The sequence below is a fragment of the Triturus cristatus genome, chromosome 6 (genome assembly GCF_964204655.1).
Source record: "Triturus cristatus chromosome 6, aTriCri1.1, whole genome shotgun sequence".
NCBI lineage: Eukaryota > Metazoa > Chordata > Amphibia > Caudata > Salamandridae > Triturus > Triturus cristatus.
The window spans coordinates 1,470,662,939-1,470,668,430 of NC_140589.1; positions in this window are offsets into that span (position 1 = coordinate 1,470,662,939).

Consider the following 5,492-nt stretch of genomic DNA (forward strand, 5'->3'; position numbering starts at 1 on the left):
GGGCTCTCCATACAAATTTTTCAGGACCTTGCACCTTCTACGCTTCGCTGTAAGAAGACCTTTAAACCTGTGACTGACAAATTGCGGGACCTGGAGATTAAATACCAGTGGGGTCATCCCTTTGCCCTGATGTTTACCTGGGAGGGTCGGCGGCGAGTTGTTTGGTCTTTACAGGAGGCGCAACGTCTCCTCTGCCTTCCTGTGGATTCGGACAATGAAGATCTTCCATCCTCTCGCGCTCGCCCTGGGGGCTCGCTCCGGCCGGAGTGGTCCACTGTTCCTCCCCCTCGCTCCAGACGCCTTACGAGGGACCTTGATTCAACACAAGCCAAACAGGACGTCATCAACCATGTTCGCTCCCTGAGTTCCTCTCCATCTCTTACGAACTAGATGCCTTTTATGCGGAGCAGTGCTTGATTGTGTTTCCACTGGGGGTCTGGCCTGTGGGGCCCCCGACCGGGCCTGGTAGTCAGATTAGGCTGCGCATTTTCCATTGCTACACGGAGGGCTGGCAGCGGAGGCCCCTCGCCCTCTGTGTGTCTGCCACCCCCCCCCCTCCAGAGTCATATAGGAGAGGGACTTCTCTGGAATAACCCACCTTCGGGAGTCTGGGCTGTTCTGAATGGACTCTTCATTGCCTTGGCCCAGTTGACCTGTTTATTCTTTCTTTTCCTTCTCTTTTTGCTTCTTCTTTCACCTCTCTACGGGCTCTCTTTGGATGCGTCCTTGCTCGAGACTGTCATGTGGTGTTGTCCTGGGGGAGTGACGGGGAGATGTCAATTGCTCGAGGGCCGGTTGGCCCTGTACTCCTGTGCCCTATCCATTCCCTCTGTCATTGTCCTTGTCATTGTGCCCTTCTCCCTCCCTTGTCCGACCTTGGGGGGCTGCCTCTTTCTCGGCCATGGGGTTTTCTTCCCGCTACTTTCTAGGAGAGTGCCTGCTTGGGTGTGTTTTCTGGGGGTCTCTAAGATCCGCTGATGTGGCTGCAGCGTGTTTACCCTCCTCTCTTCCACCATGACCCGCAATGTCACCTTCCTCTCCCTTAACATGAAGGGACTCAACTCCCCTAACAAGCGCCGGCAGGTGTGGAGCTATCTACTTCACCATGACCCTGACGTGATTTTCTTACAGGAGACCCACTTGCTTTCCTCGGACATCCACCTCATGTCACACAGCAAATGCCCTACTCAATTCTGGGCGTGCTCCCCGACTAAGACTTGTGGGGTGGCAATTTTGTTTAAACCTGGTTGGCGCGCGATGGCTCAGACTGTGGCTGATGCTGGGGGGAGGTATTTTAAAGTTCACATGGTATGGGGTCAGGATTCCTGCACCTTTGTGATGGCCTTCTACTCTGATCTGTATGCTAGGGCTCCTTGCTCCCGGAGGAGGTTGCGTCATTTCTTGACTCCTGTCCCTGGGACCCTATCGATCCCTACTTCAGGGAGATACTTGACGAGCCTATCTCCCACGAGGAAATTGTGAAAGCATTGAAACAGCTGCCGACGGGCAAAACCCCAGGTCCCGACGGCCTCCCGGTCACTTTTTATCGAATCTTCTACCCACAGCTGCGGGACCATCTTCTCCATCTCTTTAATAATTTTACTGATCGCACCGGCCTATCCCCCACGATGAATGAAGCAGAAATTGTGCTTGTTCCTTCACCTGGCAAGGATCTGACCTTTGCGGCCTCCTTTCGTCCCATCGCTTTATTAAATACTGACGCTAAACTATTCACCAAAATCTTGGCTAATCGTTTGGAGCCTCATCTCCCACGCCTTATAGACCCGGATCAGGTGGGGTTTATCCGACACCTTCAGGGCACGGATAACATATGGTGGATCGCCCATTTGGTAGAAAAATCGCGAATTAGAGATATCCCTGCATGTCTGGTCTCCCTCAACGCCGAAAAGGCGTTCGATCGCGTGGATTGGGGGTTCCTCCGGGCTTTCCTCCAGAAGGTTGGTTCGGGGCCGGGTTTAATCTCTAAATTGATGGCCCCCTATGCGAAACCTACCACTGTGTTCGCTTTAACGGAACCACCACCACTCCTATCTCTATCCATCAAGGCACTCGCCAAGGGTGCCTGCTCTCCCCTCTCCTTTATGCACTCGTCATTGAGCCCTTAGCCATTGCTATACATCACAATCAGACTGTACGGGATATCCGTATGGGGGTGCTGAGCACAAGGCATCTCTTTTTGCCAACGACCTGCTCTTGTCCTCTCCTTTGACCTCTCTTCCGGCAGTGGCTGGGCTTTTGAAGTAATTTGAGTCTGCTTCGGGCTATTGGATTAATCTTGCCAAATCTCATGCTCTTAATCTCACACTTTCACCCTCAGAGGTCCAGGATTTACGGGACTTGCTCCCGGTGCAATGGACAGATGAGTCAATTTGCTATTTGGGTCTCGACCTGACTCCTAATCTGGCTTCTTGGTCCTCCTCTAACTGGCCTAGGTACCGGAAGTCCATCCGTGATGAAATGCACCGCTGGGAGGGCCTCCCACTGGCGTGGCTGGGACACCTTAATGCCGTTAAAATGTCCCTTCTCCCTAATATTCTTTATTTATTTCAGTCCCTTCCTACTCCCATTCCGCACGCTGACATTCTGGCTCTACACAAGATTTTACCAAGTTGATCTGGGGGAAGTCCCGCCCGCTTCTCTCAGAAATTACTTATGCTACCCAGGTCTCGGGGTGGCCTGGCCTGTCCCAATTTGTTAGACTATTACTGGGCTTGTCATCTCCGGTTTATATCGGAATGTGGTGGCATGTAGACCACTGTGGGATCTGGCCTGCTCCCACACGGGGCGCGCCCACGCAGTGCCTACATAGCAACCCCAACGAGAACGGTTTTGGAAATATGGGATAAATTGGCGCTCTCCCGGGGCCTTACAACCTTCCCTTCCCCTAACACCCCGCTAACACTCAACCTGCGTTCCCCCCTGTTTTGCAATCTCAGAGCTTTGCGGCGTGGACTGTAGAGGGTCGGCGAGTGCTCCAGGATTTCTTTCAGGGCTCTGCCCTCCGCTCCTTTGATCAATGCAAACAATTTTTTCACCTCACTGACAGCGCGCGTCCGCAATATTGTCAATTGTGTCATTGGCTATCTTTCCCTGTGTACTCCCAGGGGGTGACTCATCAGCTCACTCCCTTCGAGACCCTGGTGCGTAGATTCAAGGGTCCTCGGGGTTTAATCTCTAAAACCTACTCTGTCCTTCAGCACTCTCGACTGCTCTCACCTCATGGCTACCAGGTGCGCTGGGCTTCTGATTTGGCCGCTGACATCCCCCCGGAGGACTGGGACCGCTTGTGGACGGACATCCCTAAAGTATACCGTAGCATTACCCAGCGCGAATCCGCTTACAAACTAATGACCCGTTGGTACTACACCCCCACCCGCCTGCACCAGATGTTCCCGAACACTCCCCAACATGCTGGCGCTGTCAGGCGGATAGAGGGGACTTCCTACACATTTGGTGGTCTTTCCCGAGCCTTCTCATGTTCTGGAAAGATGTCCTCAGCCATATTAAGGAGGTGGTGGGTTTCCCAATCGCTTCTACTCCGTCCCTAGCGATTCTGGGCATTCGTCCTGGTGCATTGAAGGCCATGTCTACGTCTCTCTTGTATTTAATTCTTCACTTACTGGGAGTCCATCGCCTCCTGCTGGAAGCGGCCCCACCCCCCTCCCATTGCAGCATGGTTTCTTCGACTGTGGGATGTCTTGTCTTTAGAGCTCCTCACGGCCCGTCTCACCCACACGGACACACGCTATGACCGCATCTGGCATCCACTTATACATTTTCTACCTAAAACGGAACATTCTCGCCTGATGCCCCCCGGCCGGCGGGCCCTCCAACTATTTGATGATCCTCTGGAGCCCTTCACGCTGGGCAAGAGACCAGCTACCCTGGAGTAACCTGTCTGTTTGGCCGGGCTGTCCCCTGGGACCTTCCATCCTCTGGGCACCGCCCTAGCCCTTGGCTCTCCCTCCCCACTTCTTGGGCGCATCCACTCCTGTCCTCTCCTCTCTTCTCTTCTTCTCTCCTTTGGAGGGTCATCCCCTCCACTGTTCTTCCCTTCTCTTTTGTCTTTCCTTTATCTCTAGCTCCTCTCCCTATTCTTTTTCTGTGTTATACTGATCTTGGTTTTATATATGGCAAACGAGTATTAATATTGTCGCAGTATTTGTTGTACCTTCCGGGAGGATGGGGACTCAAGACTTGTTGGATTTTGTTAACCTTACCCACCTGGGGGGGTTTCTTTGGTTATGTGGCTGCTGGACTTTAATACTGGGCTATGAGACTTTAGCTATGCCCACATTTGATGGTTCCTTTAATGGCTTCCCCTTTGGGTGGGATGAAGGCCCTTCTTTTATAGTGACCCCCTATATTCTGGGACGGTGTTGCGCCTCCATTGCATTTGTACTCTTATTCCCACCTAGCTCAATTAGTCCTATTGTGGGGGTCTTGATCTGTTTGTTGCTCCTATTCCCCGCATTTGGTCTCTTACCCACCCTGGCCCTTCTGATTCTGTGACATGTGTAAACCTTCTTTTTTGTTTCTTGTTTTGTCTCTATTTATATTCAATAAACAGATTTCAAGCAACAACAACAAAAATGTCTATATTGCCACTATTTTTATTCCTTTTTATTAACCTTCCCCTTAAAACTCCTAGTTCCTTTTTTTAAAGAATTGGATGGAATGATTCGGAAGTTTGTCTGGAATAACATGTAACCCAGAGTAAGATTAACTATACTTCAATTAGATATAGCAGGGTAAGGTCTAGCATTGCCACACTACCAAACATACTACCAGTCCTACCTAGTCAATTTGACAATATAATTAGCCAAAACAATTTTGGTTTATGACAATTTTCTACTAAATCGCATGGAAAATGAGAGCGTAACTATGTTGCCAGTTCTTTTATGATCGGCAAAACTTCCTACAAAATCTAAATATAAGGTCATAGTAGCTTTATCGGTACAAATCCATCTTTTTTAAGATCTCGGGATATACCTGCATACCACGCCTAAACCCCTATTCAAGATTTTGTGAGGGGTTTAATATTGTCTAAAGGGTTATACCACTCATGGCAAGAGTTAGGCTTTGCTCAGCTTAGAATGTTTTACAATCAAGACAAATTATTGACATGGGAAACTATACTGGCACAATATGGCAATCAGAGTGCTGCTTTATGGATGAGCATCTGTCAGCTGCCCAATTTTCTAAAGACTAATTATGCTATGCTGAGTGAACCAACGTGTCAGATTATTAGGCAAAGGGCAAACAGGATGAGGGGTGTTGGAGTCTGGTATCATCTACTTCACCAGAAGGCCAATGGGGATAACTGTATTACAGAATGGCTCCAAAAAATCCATAATGTGGCAGGGTGTAAAGTCAATATAAAAGGCTGGCAGCAGCTCAATAAGATGGGCCATAGGGCACTGCGAGGGGCAAATTTTAAGAGAATAAATTCTTTATCCAGATGGACGGCA